This window comes from Lathamus discolor, chromosome Z, assembly GCF_037157495.1.
Source record: "Lathamus discolor isolate bLatDis1 chromosome Z, bLatDis1.hap1, whole genome shotgun sequence".
Taxonomy (NCBI): Eukaryota; Metazoa; Chordata; class Aves; order Psittaciformes; family Psittacidae; genus Lathamus; species Lathamus discolor.
This window is the reverse complement of record NC_088909.1, coordinates 60113666-60132876: the sequence shown is the minus strand read 5'-3', so window position 1 is coordinate 60132876 and position 19211 is coordinate 60113666. Positions and strand designations below refer to the sequence as shown.

Sequence of the window (19211 nt, the reverse complement as noted above, 5' to 3'; positions counted from 1 at the left end):
TTGCCTTTCAGAGCCAGAAGCTCGCAGGCGCTCGTCCTTCTTGCTCCTATGGGCCCCCGCAGGGGGAGCACTGCCCAGTGTGCGGGACAGCTGTGTGGGGAAGCCGGCCTCCCGTCAGGGTGGCTTCCGAGCGGGTGATGCTTTCTGCGAGGGAGAAGGGCGCCACTTGCCTGGCGCTTTTGTAGTACCTGTACTTGCAGGTACAAAAGGTGCTTTAATTACTGGTGGGAGATGCTTGAGAAAGAGTCGAGCAGGCCTGTGTCTTATGGGTGCTCAGGCATTGGAACAGGCTTCCCAGGGAGGTGATGGAATCTCTGTCCCTCAAGCGTTCAAAATTCATGTAGGTGAGGCCCTTAGGGGCATAGTTTAGTGGTGGTCTTGGCAGTCCTGTGATCTGATATTCTTAAAGGTCAAATCCTGGTTGGATTTGATAGTCTTAAAGGTCTTTTCCCATCTAGTTGATTCCGTGCTTCTATTATACTGCCTTTATTGTGGTTTATCCTGTTTTCTAGTCTAACTCTTACTATTGATGCAACATGCAGAGTATCCAGTCATCTGTAGTGGTATTCTGGTGAAATGAACAATGAAATTAAATCTGTCCCTTGGGTTCAAGCTGATTGCTATATTTTTGCATCTGGCTTCGGCAAGCTTTGTAGAGAAAAAAATGCAGGTGTCATTCTTTTGAGGTGTATGCCTCAGTAACTACTAAAACCTGGTTTCATGAACTACATCAGGATGATGCTTGCTGCATAGTTAACTGGTACAAGTTCAGTCTCAGAACTGTAGGCTGGACCATGTTCCTAAGCCATGCAGGTAGCAACAGATGCCTCAGAGCTGAACCAGTTGGGTCACTATATGGCTGCATCTTGTAGCCATTCATTGCAACAGATGATTTTGCAACAGCTGTTCTCAGAATGAGAAAGTTATCTTTGGAAACTGGCAGTTCCTCTGAAGGTAAGTTTACTGGCCCAGCAGTTGCGTTTGAACGTGGCCTGAACATATTAGGCAATAGTCTTAAGTTAAAATACTGGTTTTGCTGAATCTTAACTCTGTAGGTTTAATTCTGTCAATATAGTAGAATAGCTATGATTAGAAATAACAGTACAATCACTTAAGTTTAAAATGATCTTTTGAGAGGTAAAATGAGGCAAAGAGGCCTTGTGACTAGAGAAGGAGTCTTGTTAGTCTTCCAAAATAGAACAAAAACTGGCATGTGGGTGAACTGTGAATCATACTTTTTTTTTTAGCTCTTCTCAGTTTAAGGGCAAGTAACATCACTTCTCACAATTTTCATATTTTCTAACACCTCATCAAAATAACCTTTTACTGCTTACATGTACATTGCCATTATTTCTCATTGTTCCACCTTGTTCTATCCAAATATTTCTGTCGTATTCAAAGGTGTGACCATCAAAGGACTGTTTTGCGGGAACACTCTGTAGGAGGCATGTTTCTTTTGTGATTGACACAAGAATAGATAACAAGAAATCTATACTCTATTCTTGTGTAACTTTCCACATGTCACTTCTTTCAATTTTTCTGTTTCTTAGTTTTGCCATTTATAAAATTGACTTTTGACCCAGTGTTTGTCTTTTTCACTTGCTTGCGTAACAAAAGCATGATGTCTGTGCCATAGATGCAATTTAGTCAGTCTGTTGAATACACCATTTTTTTTTTTTTTTTTTTTAATTTTTAATAGTCCTTTCATTTAGGACTTTTAATACTTTCATTTAGGACCTTAAAGTGTTGTCATGGCAATTAAATACTGCCTTCTATTTTTCACATGTAGACTAAGCACGTTCAGTATGATTATCAGAAGATAGTAATGGAATAAATGCAAGTCCTTCATTGGCTGGGGGAGCCTTTATAGAAAAGTTCGTAAAGACATACCAGCTGTAGCATAGGTAACTGGGTGTAAGTATGTGACAACTGTAAAAAGTATTTTGATGAATCTGAGCATTAGAAATAATCACCAGAGTAATTACCCTTATCTCTGCTTCTGGCCTGAGGAAATTAGTTGAGTTTTTGACAGGGTCGCTGTAATAAAAGCAGAGGTAGATGTCTGGCTTTATTGGTTTAACTCTGCTTTGTTTGGCCAGTCACACAAAGGAGAGGAAAAGTTGAAAGGTTCTTGCTTATTCGTGATTGTACTTGCTTTTGTATTTATTCATATTAGTATTTCATGAAGAAACTGAAAGGGATTGAAATGGTAAGTGCTGAATCTTAATTCAGTAATAGAGAAGTTGAACATTAAGCGTATGCCTAAGAACATTTTTTTGAATTACACTTTTCAGATTCCTTTCTGAAGCCGATCGTAATCTTCTCTAAGGCATGGGTACATCACAAGCTGCTCAAGTGCAAATCTGACTGCCCAGATTTAGTGTTGGGTAAGAACCTAGCTTTTTCTCTGTGACAGATTTGAGTGTGCCCTTCTCTCATCAGCCAAGAAGGGTGAGCTTTATATACATTTTCATTTCATTGCAAAGATCAGAACGATGCGTTAGAGTTTTTGAAGTATTGTCTGAGCATAAGAAAGGGAGAGAGGAGCATAACGAAGGCCCTGAAATGACAAGAACGCCTTGAGTGCTTAAGTTGCCTAAATTGTAGGTTGTACACAGGCTTCTTCCACTTGGAAAGTGTGGGGAGGGAATAAATAAATAAATAAAAAATATAAGGAAACATTCCAGAAAGCATAAATTGTGTGATAATGTTTACCTTTTCCCACCAGGTGTAGGATCCTGACCCATATTTATGCACCTGTATTTAAATACTGAAGAATTTTCCAACATACAAAACAATTTGTAGCTTTTGTTCCGTATCTATGAGAGAAATACCTTTAAAATAGCAGTAGGTAAGTGCACACCATTTGGATATGCTCTTATGTATAAGGTTTGGGATGGAGTTTTCAAAGAGGCTCAGTACTGGACTAACTGTTCTATCAAGAGGCAGCCCAAACCTGGCCTTGATGTTAATGAAAGGGAAGAGTTGCATCATGCAGACTAAAAATTGAATATTGCACCAGCAAGGCGTTTTCACAGTCCGTGTGTTTGCCTCCCTCTTCTAATAGACAAACTCAGCTCATTATCATTCTGCTGACTTTTTCCACCTACCAATAAGCCCACACCTATGAATGCTTGGCAACCACTCTGCATTTTTAAAATCCTATCCTGTGTACTTAGACTCAATATTTCTGTTTGGTTTTATTGTTTTGTTGCTGGTTGGTTGGTTGGTTTGTTTGTTGTAAATCTATTTAAATACAGAATCACACATACTCCCTCCATAATGTGTCCAATGAACAAACTGTTAGCTTTCATATATGTATCGTGCAGGATTGGGACTGATTCTGCTGATACCAGTAGAATACTGATGAAAATACAACACAAGAAGAAATTCCAGAAAACATGTGTCAACTAGTATGTCAGCCCATTTCTATTAGCAGTGTGGGGGTAAAGCACACCTCCCCATTAGAGCACTGTGGCCATGTTATCTTGGGGGCCATATATATCTCAGAAAACACCTGAAACTGATTGTCTTTCTGAGATGTTCAGCCATGCTATTGCACTTTTTTGCTGCTGGGGAACTACAGCATGGATGCCTGTGTCAATTCACAATGGACACCAGTCACAAAGCAGAGAACTGACTCTCTATCTTACAAACTCCAGCTTGTACATCAAAGATCCTGTCAGTTATGAATTTTAGCCAGGCATGACAAAAGCATCCCAGTGATCCTGCTTTGCAATTAGAATGGCAGGATTCTTGCAGGCTTTCTCATCTCTGACTAAGAAAAGCTGCATATTGCTCAGTAAGTCTGAGCTCTTAGAAGTTAAAGCTAAGATTTTCTTCTTGCTGCGTGTCTGACCACACAGGAACAGGTCAATTCAGGGAACTTACTAGGAAAGTCAGAAAACCTGCTGTGATTCTACCTTGTACTGCAGTCCCATATATAGGTCACGTTAGGTCCGTTTCAATTTAAGAACTGCAGACTTCAAGGAAAGAGAAAGCAGCAGAGAGCTTTTTGAATTGATCAGGAGGGTGAAATCTGCTTTCCACAATTCTGAATCAAAATTTTGGTCCATTGTACTCTTAGAGATGTAACTTTCTGATGAGACGACATAGGTGTACAGTGGAGGGGCTGTCCATAGGTAGTTATCATAAATGTTCAAGACTTACTGAAAGAATAATATTATGTTGTTTTGGCAAAATGGCTTTCTAAGCCTATACTTTGTACCTATGGTAGTCCATTCGTGCCATATTGAAAGTAAAATAGATATCTTTTCTGTATTTAAATATGTTGCTTTGCACTATTTAATACCTGTTGGGCTTCATTCTAATATTGGACACCTATTCATGAAGTGTAAAAATAGATCACTGTCACACATTTACATTGTTTTTAGCCTAAGTGAGAGAATCATGCTAGCAGTTTGCATCTGAAACGTTCTATATCCAGTATCCAAATCCCCAAAAACTCCACTTTTCAGAAAATGTTCTTTAAAATACGTGGGTCAGTACCATTGTTTGTGGAAGGGGTGAGGTGTCTAACTAGTGTCACAGCAGCAACCACAAAAATGTAATTTGTTTCAGCTTTATAAGAAACTTCTGCGTTACCCCAAGGAGAAATGCAAAGCCAAGTACAATCCTTCCAGTATAATCATAATACATGATTAGCCATTATGATCCCCTGTCATTTTACTTCAGGAGAATTATGGCTCTTGCACTGAGGATGTAAGACTACAGATGGAGGACTGCCTGCTACAAATCTCTTGTAAGGCTGCTGCAGTAAATCTCTTAGAGAAAAGTCATTGCCAAAAAAGCACTATGCTAAAGGAACCTGACATTTGTTTTCTTAAGGAAGATGGGAGATGGGCTGTGGAGGGAGGTACTGTTCATTCTACTCTCCTTAATGTTATGCAAGGAAGCATTCATCAAGGAAGATTCAGCTTTTTCTCAGAGTAAGATGAGACAATGGCAATATTCAGTGTCTCGAGTTGCTCTGGCTTTCTGTATAGGATTTTGTATGCAAGAGAGAAAGAGTAGAGACATCACTCTCCAGAGGCTGACTTAGGCTGTTTTGTATTATATAGCTTAGTTACAATAATGGCCAGCTAGAGGTTGCTAGATTGACACAGGCCTGGGCCATTGGCTGTGGAGAACATCAACAGTGAGCTCAGAATTGGCATTCAACTCAGGTGCAGGCTTAAGACAAATAGTGCTTTATCATGAACACCACCCCTAATTCATATGCTTAGTGTAGCTGAATAATCGCCAGTGGAACTCCAGGTATGTGTTGTGCATGAGTTCTTAAAAGTACTCTTTTGAAACTTTGAGGGTGAGTTAAACCAGCAAGGTGGATAGAGAGGTGGCACTGTCACCAGGCCCAGCATAATTCAGCTTCATACTGCAGCTAGCAGTACACATAACAACCAATGCACCCAGCAGTGAGGGCTAACAGAAGAAGATATGAGTGACTTCACACTGAGTTTCATTGGATGTGGTGGGCTTTAAAGGTCCCATCCTCACTGTTTGGTTGTTCTTTGAGTCACTCATGTTCATCTTTAAAAGGAGGTATTAAAAATTTGAAAAGCAATTTCATCCTATACAATGCCCACCACTCCACTTACAAAAATAAGTGCACGTACACATATATATAAACAGGCCGCAAGATTTATTTGAAATCGAGGATCTCAATTTGCATGTTTCTCATATATATAGGCATGCTTAACTTCAAACTTATAGTAAGTGCTTTGTTTAGTGAAAGCCTGTCAGCAATCGCAAGAATGTTTGAAAATCTGGTGCTATGTTAATTTTTCTGGCTTGCAGAAAAGACTGAGACTTTCAGAAGTTCTGTGCATTCATCAGCTCCTGCTGGATGGTGCTGCGAGCAATGCATGTGCTCCAGTAGAGGCAGATTGCATCTGCTCAGCAGTACCAGATACCAAGATGCTTGTGACACTTGAACCAAGCTTGTCCTGGCTAGCACAGGCTCAGACTAACAACTATGGGGTCTAAGGCCACAAAAAGCCTGCGTGGAGAAAAAAGTAACCCTTGCACATCTGCAACATTCACTGTGGTATGAGCGTCAAAGAAAAACATTGGCTGACAGTACTCTTGAGAAGAGCAAGTCATACTGATTTCTTCAAGCATTTTTTCATGTCGGCACTCTGTGATTACCAAGTCTTTGACTACCTAGAAGCTATGGCTCACTTGCAGAATTTGCAGAGATAAAGTTGCTTCTGATTGTTCATCCAAACTCAGAAGTATTTACACTAACACGATCAGTCAGTGGGGTTCTTTAGGTTTGTTTTGTTCTGGCTACATCTGTTTCATTTGGCAAAGTACTCCCCTAAATACTAGAATAATATTCACCTAGTGAGTTGTTTTACAATGTGTAGAAAGCCAGGATTTGTCTGTGGGAATTTTGTTTCTCTGCTTTTCCCATAACCATTAATTTAACAATACTGTAGAATGTTCTGGTTGCACTTTGCTCCTTCCTGTCACCATTCTAACTCCAGCCTCTAATCACTTGCATCAGTTTTTCCTCCTATTAATGCTTCTGTCAACAGTTCCCAGGTAGGAGAATACTTTCAAAATAAAAGCAGAAACACTTTGCCTGCAGATAATAGGCTGACATGCCAAGCATGTTGCTTCACTGGAAGATACCTCACCATCGAGCAGGTGTCACTGAGGAAAAGCCCTGTTGCTGTGATATCCTCACAGTTGTGGCAGACCAGCAGAAGTGTTTAACTTCTGTTGCAGGACTAATGAGTATACATGAATAATGAGCATGTGATTAATGACACAAAACTGAGATACTGGGGTGAAGATACTCTGGCAGCAGACCAAGGTCAAGGGGGGAAGGTGGGATGGGTAGTAATAATTGACTGAAGTGGTTTTCTTTATTCCAGTACAATCCCTGTTACCTTGCTGATTAGATACCAGAAACGTGACCAAGGCAGGTAGCTAGGCATTGGCCACAGATCCTGGGTACAAACAGTGCAGCTTTATTGTCTTCCGTAGCACAATGGAAAAAAACCCAGGGCAGGATGTATAGTATGGTAGGGATTCTCTTGTAGCAATTTCTGGTAGGGGGGATTGGGGAAGAGTGAAAAGTGTGTCACTTTGGAATTTGAAAGTCTTGGTGAGACAGTTTTCAAGCTGAAAGATGGAAAAAAATTAAAGAAGAAGAGGTGGGGAGTTAACAGTGCTGTGGGAATGTTGTATACTTTTAAGAGGTGAAGTCTATCCACCACGCCTATGTTGTATACTTTTAAGAGGTGAAGTCTATCCACTAAGCCTATCCAAGGTCGATGCTTGTGACAGCTCATTACCACTAAGCCTCTTGCAAGTTTTATAAGTAGGTGAGGAAACTTCTTCCTTCTTGCTTCAGATCGTTATGTAGGGCCCAGAGCACATCCACCTTCTAGGAGTTTAGCTGGCTAAGTTTAGGAGTCTGAGCTCCTTCACCAGTAAGAGCTGTTGTAGGGAAGAGGACCTGCTTTTCCCTCCCTTGGGAGCTGATCTTATGTTGAGGTTTTACTGCTGTGCCACGTCACAGCTGTGTAAGCAGATGTGTCTTCACCTCAACCCAGACCCACTGGCTGGGCTGCCTGGCTTGACATCAGACTGCTTTGCCTCTGGTCTGTCTGACACACATCACTGTCTCTGTCTCTGATCCTGACCCACACTTGCCGTTCTGCATTTCAGCTCCTTGTCGCTGAGGTTGTGGCTCACAGAAGCCATAACAGGACTCCCAGCTACAAGCTCACATCTCAGTGGAGCAGCTGCCAGCCTCACTGCTTCCTGATGCACTGTGCATTTGAGATACTGAGAGTGTGGCAAGTCTGTGTTTGCAAAATAGGAGCAATTAATGAATGAAAGCAGTGAATGACTCTGAGTAGATAGAGAAAACATAGGTTCTTTGACTCTCAGATAAGTTACGTTAGACATTGGACTTTACACAATAAAACCTCCTTATCAGTGGTAAATGGTGACCATCCCACAAAACCAGATTTCAGTAGGTGTTTGTTCTGCAGTATGAAAAAAAGGATTCAACACCACATTTTTTCTTTTTTAAAAATTAAAAAGCTGCTTTTTGAGTTGATGAGCTAATTACACAGATACTGGAGATGCTGTTCTAAGTATTGTGCCGCTATTCTCTCATTTTTCAAATTAATGACTCACTCCTTGAACAGTTGATTGTGCTTGAGTTAATGACCAAGGGCAGACTCTTAGTGTAGATCAGACATTGTACTTCAGGTATCAAAATTAATTTCTGACAGATTTAGGGCAAGATTTATGCATTGCTACAAGATGTTTCAGTTTCAAAGAATTTGCAGTTTTCACTGATAAGCTGCATACTCAAAATATTTCTTAAAACAACAAGAGAACTGAATTTTAATAAAAGTGATGGTAAAGTAAAAGACTCAAAAGTTATGATCAAGAGACCTGCCCTCCATTTCCACTTTTATTTCATCATGTTTGCCAAACAGCTTAACCTCAGAGACTTTCCTAGAATAAATGTCATCCTAGTGCGAAGCTTTTCTCTGATCACAGCCACCAATTCTACATTATCTCCGAAGTATCCTGCTGCTTAGCACTGGTGGCTGGGTATGGGAAGAAAGGACTTCTTCCACCCCTCTGAGCGGATTTACCTTTTTCGGTGGGGGAGGCTACTCTATGAAGGAGCTGGAAGAGCTGACTGCATTTGGTCCTTCTTCAGAACAACTCTTCTGTGGTAATGGATTGCCATGGAGTATTTTCCTGTTACATTTCTACAACTCCTCAGGCTTGAAGAAATAAATAACTTCCACCTGAGCTACTGAGTTTGCAGGAGGGACCACGCTTATTTTATAGTGCTGATTCATTCTGTTGTGAGGAGGGTTGGTTCTGTGAGTCATCATGGAAGTCGCTAAGCTGCTGTCAAACTGTGTGTGTGATAGGTAGTGAGCTACCTTCATCTAAGTAGTGAGGATTGTGGCTTCTACTGTTCTTGTGGGGTTGGGTTTTTTTTCCTGGGTCAGTCTGAAAGCCCCTTGCAGCAGTTGTTCCTCTCTCTAAGTTTCTAAGGGCATGAAGTATCAGTCACTTGTTTGTTAGGGTAATACTTGTTTTGTATTGTCACCGTTTCAGTGATACGTTATGCAAAGCTGTCTATGACACCTGCAAAGGAGTATTTTGGCCCCTTTCTGTCTGCCGAAATAAAAAAGAGAATTCTGGGAGGAAATCATTTTTTTGCTCCATGTGTGTGTCAGTCTGTGCTAGCATGCCTCACTGCTATGGAGTAAGAAAGTTGTACCCAGTCCTGAGCTGTGGCCCAGTGATTCTTGTGACATGAGAAGAACTACAGAAGCTTTAACTGTGGTACTGATGCACTGTGAGCATCAAGCTGACTATCTGTGTACAAGACTTTTCACTGCATTCTTTCTAGAGGTGCCTGTGCTTTGGTTCACATCTGTTTAAAATGGTCAGTGACCACCACCACCACCACCACCATGCACACATATGCAAGATGTAGTTTCAGCTCTGAAAATCATATCTCTTAATGGCACCTCAGGATGGAGAATCAAACTCATGAGTCATTTAGGGATCAACTGCAGTATAGATGTAGGAATATTCATCCAGTCTAGCTGTAGAATTTTTGATCCTTCAGTTGGACATGTATAAAACCAAAGCTGTGTACGCATTCATATCGGGAAACAGTAGGGACATATAGTAGGACATCTTACCCAAGCTGAACCTTTTAAATAGACCACTTAAGGATCTCTGTGTACACCATTCAGTTCTTTAGAAGGTAAAGCATTTTCTGGATCTCCCCTGTATTCAGGTAACTTTCCACTTTTCCCCCATTATTTTCCGAATCCAATTTGTTATTGAAACAAACACTGCCGTAGTGATTCTGCTTTCAAATAGTAGCTAGAATTTCCTATTCCCTGAACAAAACAGAACAGGCAGAGAAACCAGATGGAGCTGGAGGGTAAAATATGTATACAGTGGAACAAGAATCTGGCATCCTACTCTCTCCTACCAGAATTTCACTGTATTTAGTTGTTCTAATACATGGTTTAATCACGAAGAATGTGGCATTTTTATTTTGTCTAACAGTATGGAGAAGAAAAAAATGAAGTGGCTGTTGATTTACATATATATTTTACAGTATCGCTGTGATAATCCCAGGTGCCTTTGACTCCATGTAGTAAATACATGCTGCACAAAATGAAGGAACGCCTTCCAAAGATTTTAGGAATAACCACATGACACAAAGTCTGTCACTGCTCAGAGTGTGTAAATACTTACTGTTTTACTTTACTTCTTTTTCCAGCTCACAGTTGAAAAAGCTCTGCTTAAATGCTATAGCTTCAACCAGGAAACTAGTCAACACTAAATGTATACTGAAGTGCAATAGAAATACCTACCTGAATAGCAAAATAATTTTGCTGGACAAGGCTGGATAGCTGTATGAGATATGGGATTATGGAAACACTGGACTGGACTCTCCTCTCAGCTTGTTTAGTTCCATGGATTCTAATTAAATTTTCTGAGTTACAAATGTGTAAGCAGCAACAAACCAGATGCCTGAAACCCAGACCATGTAGCTAGCTTTACTGCCAGTAGCCAGTTTTTATAGCAGCGTTACTAAGGATGTAAAACAGATGCACAACTACCTACGGACAAAGGATTTTCAAATCATCACAGCAAGGAAGTTGGAGATGGCAAGCCTGGATTCTATTTGCAGCTCTGGCCTTGCCAGGTTTTTAATCATTAATTGCAGACTTTATTAATTAGTAATACAGGCCTGTAAGCAGCTCAGCTTTTTGCATCTTTAGTCTTTCAACTGTAATTTTCTATCCCTTTGCCATCTGCTTTGCAAAAGTTTGAAGAGTGTTTTGCTATAGGTAACCACTGAGAAATGCAGCAGGTAGCAACAAGTTTAGACCTGTATAGCCTAGGAATGCTTCCAAAGCAGATGTGTAGAAGGCAGTTGTTTTAACGCACATGATTTTGCTCTGAAAACATGTTTCTGAACATCTGATTTGTTTCCCTCCAAAACAGCAGGCATAGCAACCTTTCCACCTAAATGCTTTATCTCCATTTAGAACCTGTGCCAATGGCACAAGACAATGAAAATAGGTCATAAGTGCCTGGGCAGAAAAGAACATGTACATTTCCACTGAATGCAGGTGATGTCTTTTTCATGCATAGCTCAGGTCAGAGGGCTCCATCTGTCATTTAGGAAATTGTACTGAATTACTCATTGAATGCTGGAGATTTGGGGTCAAAATAAGGCTCACTGTCCAGTAAGCCAAAGGACTGGGAAAGAACCTCAGTGTCTGCTGCCTTCCGCTCTACCAGTGTTGTGCTTCTGTGCAGACAATAGCTGAACCTACTTACTGAGCTCCCTAAAGACAAATTCTAGCGTCGTCAGCAGTTCCAGTGTATGCTGATGAACTTGGAGACAGGTGTTCTGCATAATGGCTTGGTCGTCCGTTTCACGCAGTGCTAAGCAGCAGACACTCACGGCATTTTACGCTGTGAGCATGGAGTCAGACTGCCTGGGTGAACTACGGGCACCCATGGTGTTAACGGCAGTGCCCATCCGCTAGCTTACGGCGCAGTTACAAGCTGCCGGTGCCGATCCGCCCTTGCCCCATTCATAAACTGTAGGTTAATTTTTCTTGGTCACTAGGTGGCAGAATTGGCGTTATTAAATCGTCCACGATTTTTTTCCCTCAATGCTTGCAAACTACTTCAGCTCTGTCCCTGTAATTGAATTGCTAAGGCCTGGTAGAGGGAGCTGTGTGAAAGGAATAAACAGGACTCTGTCTCAAGGATATGATCTGCCCTGCAGCTGATGGGCCTCTTGCACTGTGCTGGATTCAAGACATGGGCAAATATGTCAGATTCTACTGTTAATGTAATCTTTCAGGCTTTCTGGTGTCAACAGAGGTTCAACCCTGATTCTGGGAGGACTTTTCTATTTGCTAAACAGTATTTGCCCTTCTCATCAAGAGGAATCTGTCTCTGAGACACATCCTGTAGTGCTTTTGGCTAACAGTAGTGGAAATCCAAGCTCACATCACATCACAAGGGATCATAGGGGATATATTTTTTGCGCTAAGTTAAAGCACTGGAAAAATTCAGGTTTGGAAAGCTCTTTTATTTTAATTTCTTTCTGCCAAAGTGTTCTAGGTTGGTGCGAATCTTTGGGCCACACAAAATAGAAAGGACATTTAAATAATGTTTTTAATTCCAAGCACCTTTCTCATAATTGGAGAATGTCCAGGAAACATGTATAACAGGAATGTGATTTTACAGAAAGATCTTAAAACTTACAAAATCTAGACATGCTGCAGAAAAATGTAAACATAATGATGCATGAAAGAGCTCTAAATCAAATCATTTTCTAGTTTGATAAATTAATCCTGAAGTTTCTGCATCTTCTGTGCTTGGCCATAATAAGTCTTTGTTCAAAAGCAGCAGCAAATGGGGAGAACAAGATCTTCCGGGAATAAGACTGTTGTTTCCTATCCTGGTAGATTTGGCAATACCTAGGTGGCTGAAGAATGGCATAGAGAATTGCTCTGCACCAGGGCTATCATGCAGCATAAAGAAGCACTCTTGCCATCTTCCTTAATCCTGTAATTAGCGTATTTTGCTGTCTATACTTTGGAGAGAATGATTCTTCAATAACTCACCCAGAAAAATGGAGGAGGAAGGAGTACAACTTGCCCATTCAATTAAGTTTCTGGCTGTCCACAAGGAATCAGGATATTTCAGTATATGAATTGATGAAGGAATATCTGTTTCTCCTTGCATATCATTCCAAATACGCAGTTGTCAAACTAGTAGCAGCATTTGAGGAGAGCTTGCTAGTATGAAAACTCCTTTCAAGTGTTCAGGGAGGTTGAGTGAGATTTCAAGATTTTGAACCAAAATCTTTGGACCTTGGGGAAAATTCAATTGCAGTAAAAAGTTATGGCCTTTCCTAGCTCCAGTTTTGCATTTCACAGGCTTCATAATCTTCTGAACTGTGTTGCCAGATCTCAGTGTCTTCAGACATGAAACCCAATTCCAACTCTATGCCTTGAGCCCGCTGGGTATTATTCTGCATGCACAATTCAATACTCTTAACCTTCACCAGCAGTATTCCCCCTGGCTAGAAGTATTGAAGGCTCTGAAGGAAATTGTTTTGCCGTGGCGATTCAACTAATTTTATGTTTTCTTTTTGCTTCCTTTGGGTCTTGATACTCAAATGTGTTGTTGCTATTCTTCTCTAGTGAGGCTTTTTTTCTTATTTTTCTTAGGAAAAAGAAAAGGGATTTATTATATGTGAAGGTACAGTACTTAGGTACTTAATGCCTTTATTGTCTCAGTCGTTAATAGTAAGACCAGCTGTTGTTAGGGTACCCAGCCTTCTGAGCTGGAAGACAGAAATGGGGAGCAGAATGAAGCCTCTGTAATCCAAGGGGAAATGATCAACGACCTGTCACTCTACTTAGATACTCATGTGTCTATGGGATCCACCCATAGGTACTGAGGGAGCTGGTGGAATTGCTTACTGAGCCACTTCCCACCGTTTATCAGCAGTCCTGGCTACCACGATGGTCCCAGTGACTGGAGGTTAGCAAATGTGACATCCATCTACCAGAAGGGCCAGAAGGAGGATCAGGGGAACTGCAGGCCTCTCAGTCTGACCTTGGTGCTAAGGAAGGTTATGGAACACATCATCAGCATGTACAGGACAACCAGGTGATCAGCCCAGTCAGCATGGGTTTATGAAAGGCAGGTCCTGCTTGACCAACCTGATCTACTTCTATGACACGGTGACTTGTTTAGTCTATGAGCAAAAGGCTGTGGATATTGTTTACCTAGTCTTTTGTAAAGCCTCTGACACCATTGCCCACAGCATTCTCATGGCTTGAATGGGTGTACCATTCACTGGATAAAAACCAGCTGGATGGCCGGTCCCAAAGAGTGGCAGTGAATGCGGTTAAATCCAGTTGGCAGATGGTCACAAGTGGTGTTCCCCAGGACTCAGTACTGGGGCCAGTTCTGTTTGGTGTCTTTATCAATGATCTGGACAAGAGGATCAAGTGCACCCTCAGTCAGCTTGCAGACAACACCAAGCTGGGTGGGAGCATTGATCTGCTGGAGGGTAGGAAGGCTCTCCAGAGGGATCTGGACAGGCTGGATCCATGGGCTGTAGCCAGTAGTATGAGGTTCAACAAGGCAAAGTGCCAGGTCCTACGCTTGGGCCACGACAACTCCGTGCAATGCTCCAGGCTTGGGGAAGAGTGGTTGGAAAGCTGCTTGATGGAAAAGGATCTGGGGGTGCTCATTGATGGAGCTGAACATGAGCAGCTTGTGCCCAGGCAGCCAAGAAGGCCAGCGGCATCCTGGCCTGTATCAGCAATAGTGTGGCCAGGAGGGCGAAGGCAGTGATCATCCCCCTGTACACAGCGCTGGTGAGGCTGCATCTCGAACCCTGTGTTCAGTTTTGGGCTCTTTACTACAGAAAGGACATTGAGGTGCTGGAGAGGGTCCAGAGAAGGGCAACAAAGCCAGTGAGACTGTAGAGAACATTTCTGTGAGGAGCAGCTGATGGAACTGGGGTTGTTTAGCCTGGAGAAAAGGCGGCTCAGGGGGGATCTTACTGATCTCTACAACTGCCTGGAAGGAGGTTGTAGAGAGGCAGGCGCCAGTCTCTTCTACCAGTTGTCAAGTAATAAGACAAGAAGAACTGGCCTTAAGTTGCTCCGGGGGGGCAGGGCGGGGAGGTAGGATACATTGGATATCAGGAAAAATTTTTTCAGCAAAAAGATTGTCAGGCATTGGAACAGGATGCCCAGAGCAGTGGTGGGGTCACCACCCCTGGAGATATTTAAAAGATGTGTAGGTGTGGCATTTAAGAGATATGGTTTAGTGGTTTACTTGGCAGCGTTACCTTTATGGTTGGACTTTATGATCTTAAGAGTCTTTTCCAACCTAAACGATTCTATGATTCTACAAAAGTGGCATCTTTGACATACATTACATTTGAAATGGGAGCAAAGGTTATTTTTAATTCTGACATATATGGGAGCTGCTGAAGACGTTTGGCTGAAATTGGGGGATCCAGTTGTTCCATTTCTGTTGTCTATGGAAATAAGTGCATTTCATAAGTATTGTTGCTTTACACAAGAAAATATTCTAAGATTCATTTCACTATTCAAACGTTGCAATACTTTATTTGCAAGCAGATGGAAGGATCCCTCACAATACTGTGGTCAAGGTTTGGAAGGCAGACACAGGGACTGTGAGAATGAAAACCCTAGGCCCACTGTAGGAGAGAATCTGGTTCAAGACCATCTTAAGAACCTGAACATACACAAGTCCATGGAACCTGATGAAATCCATCCGCAGGTCCTGAAGAAGCAAAAATCTTGGCAAAATCTTGGAGCAGATTCTCCTGGAAGGCATGCTAAGGCACATGAAAAACAACAAGGTGCTTGGTGACAGCCAGCATGACTTCACTAAGGGGAAATCCTGCCTGACCAATTTAGTGGCCTTCTATGATGGGGCTACAGAACTGATGGACAGGGGGTAGAGCAGTTGATGTCATCTACCTGGACTTGTGCAAAGCGTTCAACACTGTCCCACACGACATCCTTGTCTCTAAATTGGAGAGACATCAATTTGGTGGATGGACCACTCGGTGGATAAAGAACTGGCTGGCTGGCCGCACACAAAGAGTTGTGGTCAATGGCTCAATGTCCAGCTGGAAACCGGCAACAAGTGGTGTCCCTCAGGGACTGGTATTGGGACCAGTCTTGTTCAACATCTTTGTCAGTGACATGGACAGTGGGATTGAGTGCGCCCTCAGCAAGCTTGCCGATGACACCAAGGTGTGTGGTTCAGTTGATACGCTGGAGGGAAGGAATGCCATCCAGAGGGACCTTAACAGCTTGTGAGGTGGGCTGATGCCAACCTTATGAAGTTCAACCATGACAAGTGCAAGGTCCTACACCTGGGTCGGAGCAATCCCAGGCACAGCTACAGGTTGGGCAGAGAAGAGATTCAGAGCAGCCCTGAAGAGAAGGACTTGGGGGTGCTGGTCAATGAGAAAATGAACATGAGCCGGCTTCAGTGTGTGCTCGCAGCCCAGAAAGCCAACCGTATCCTGGGCTGCATCAAAAGGAGCGTGACCAGCAGGTCGAAGGAGGTGATCCTGCCCCTCTCCTCTGCTCTCGTGAGACCTCACCTGGAGTATTGTGTGCAGTTCTGGTGTCCTCAGCATAAAAAGGACATGGAACTGCTGGAACAAGTCCAGAGGAGGGCCATGAGGATGATCAGGGGACTGGAGCACCTCCCATATGAAGATAGGCTGAGAAAGTTGGGGCTGTTCAGCCTGGAGAAGAGAAGTCTGCGTGGAGACCTCATAGCAGCCTTCCAGTATCTGAAGGGGGCCTATAGGGATGCTGGGGAGGGACTCATCATTAGGGACTGTAGTGTCAGGACAAGGGGTAATGGGTTAAAACTTAAACAGGGGAGGTTTAGATTGGATATAAGGAAGAAATTCTTTACTGTGAGGGTGGTGAGGCACTGGAATGGGTTGCCCAGGGAGGTTGTGAGTGCTCCATCCCCGGCAGTGTTCAAGGCCAGGTTGGACAGAGTCTTGGGTGACAAGGTTTAGTGTGAGGTGTCCGTGCCCATGGCAGGAGGGTTGGAACTAGAGGACCTTGAGGTCCTTTCCAACCCTAACTATTCTATGATTCTATAAGGTATTTGTACAGTTTTTAAAAGTACTACGTATCCTCGTGCAAAATTTACAGTGGGCTGGCCATCTTGCCATTTTATATGTTCAAAGACCTGATTTGCCATATAGCTGCAGTAACTGCATATTTAATTGAGAATAAAAGAGTAAGCTCACAGTCTTGGGATTCTGCTTCTTTTCAGTGTTTACCCTTAGAAATCAGGCTTGTTGAGTGCTCAAGGAAGACAGCAGCTATTTTCTTTATGCATACCAAAGTTCTGCACTAGAATGAAAGTATTTTTAGCATCCATCTTTTCGATGTCAGCAAAAATGTTGTTACTTACTGTATTAAAAATAGTTTTACAATGACAAAGTTTTCATATCCCAATAATTTTCTCTTCTTGCAGGGCATGGAGTTTTCCGGTTTACGATTTAGTAACACAAGACTTGGGGTTTTTTTGATTGCTGGGCTTCTGAAAAAAGAAGATGCTTCAGAACTTCTGATGGCAACTTTTCAGAGATGATTGCTGCCAAAAAACAATGCCCACAGGCTTCTGTTGTGTTTTTTGGTTTGGTTGTTCATTATTTTGGGTTCTTATATGCATTTTTTTTTCTTGTGTGTGTGTGTGTGTGTATGGGTTTTTGTTTTGTTTGGCTTGGTTTGTTGTTTGGGTTTTTTTTTTTTTCTTTCCACAGGTGGTGGAAAGACTTTAATATGGAATAAAATAACTTCAGGAGAAAGGCTTCCCACTATACCTTCCTGCAGGCCTGCCTGGCATCTTAGTAGGAGAACTCAATGTCATATTGTGGTGGATGTAAGGATCTGGTCTACCAAAGCACTTTACACAGCTGGTTTTAATCATGTGTTTATGTGCTTGGCTGAATGATGATGAACTTCAAGCATATGTGTAATGCTGTGTGCTTGGTATACAGGAGTCAGGAAGGCTGACCTGGTGCTTCAAGGACCTCAAGCTCTCAGCTCAGGCTTCTGGGCCCAATGTGTTTTGAGTTGGAGCAGCTTGTCAAACAGATCTCAGAATGCATGAGTAGACTTGATACCACTCTGAAAAAATGGTATTAACCTTGTAATGACAGTGAAAGAGACAACTCAAGGCTGCCTTCCTTGAGGAGGGAATTTGTGTTGATTTGTGCTTGGAAGGACCCTATGGCAGATGGCCACTGAACTCTTTGTCAGGACTCCTGCTTCCTGCTGGTGGCCATTATTTTATCTGAAGATAATGCTGATTGATTAACATGACAGGAGTGGAAGATGGGCAGTTCAGTGAGAGCAGTCTTACTGCATTGTAAGGATCCAGTTGCCACAACTGTTAGCTTTACACATGTGTAACTGTCACAGATAGGACTGATGGCTTTCCTTCTCTGTCCAGTCAGAAAAATAATGTTGTCTTTCCCCTCCTTCCTGCATTTTGCAATGCTTTTCATCTCAGCACACAGAAACCATTAGCATGTGTTTGGTTAAGTGGAGCAGTGCTGGAAGGGCGAGGAGCTGACATACTGTTAGCAATGAAGAGACTTTTCTCTCCAAAGCAGTCTCTTTATCTGCAGTGGTGGCATTGCTGAGCTACTGACCAAACCATGTAAATAGATCACGGTATGCTAAAGGAAGCAGACATGTCTCCAAGGCATTATGAAAGAAGATACTCCTGTATGAATGCACAACTATGTGCAAGAGGGCCCGAAAGTGTGTATTGTAAACCAGTGACTTGTAAACCAGTGACTTGTCTGCCATTTCACAAAGATGGACCACAGCATTTCTTTCCTTCCTGCTCTACTATATAAGACTGTAAGAAGAGACATATTTTGTCAGAACCTAGGTTTATGTTTCCAACATAAGCCAAAACACAGAGTTTAGGGAGAAGTTTTTAGAATAGAGCAAGGATGCAGTAATATTTTTTAATACTCCCCCAAATCCTACTGAGGACTCAGCAGAGAGGAGAAAAAGCAGAAGTTTCAAGAAACCTTGCTTTCCTGAAACCTGTGTTTCCAGGAAAGCAAGGAGGCTGCTCCTGTTGTGACTCAAAAACCTCTCTGAATTGGGATGTGGTCCCTGTAAGTGTTGAGAAAATTACTTTTTGAAGTGAATGCCTTTGTTTAGAATGTAAAAATCCTTCTGGCCTTAATGTGAGAAAAAGAAAATACCTACAAACTTAAAACCACAAAGGAGAAGAATAGAACCAACATTTTAGAAGAGTCTTTGACTCAAGTTCATTTTTGTGTATTTAGAATTGGAAATACTGAGTATTTATGAAGTCTTCTATTATCAATACCATAAATATACCTATGCAGAGCATAATGGAGAAACAGTAACCTCCTTGCCTTTAAACTTGAAACCCACTTCCATTAGTAAGCTCTATGTTTTTGTCTGGAAGTGTAATTTGGCATGGAAATTGTTACATTTGAAAGCAAATGTGAATATGTTCAAAAAGTCTGAAGAATATTCAAGAAGTAAAAGCTGGGGAGATTT

At 42.1% G+C, this 19211-nt stretch overlaps 1 long non-coding RNA gene across 1 annotated transcript; it reads left to right on the top strand.

Moving 5' to 3' along the window:
* The first annotated feature begins 95 nt into the window (after window positions 1–95).
* On the top strand, window positions 96–17378 carry LOC136005830 (uncharacterized). Its single transcript, XR_010608934.1, has 4 exons — window positions 96–200; window positions 2295–2387; window positions 2729–2851; window positions 17134–17378. It is a non-coding gene; the product is annotated as an uncharacterized LOC136005830 (long non-coding RNA).
* The last annotated feature ends 1833 nt before the right edge of the window (window positions 17379–19211 follow it).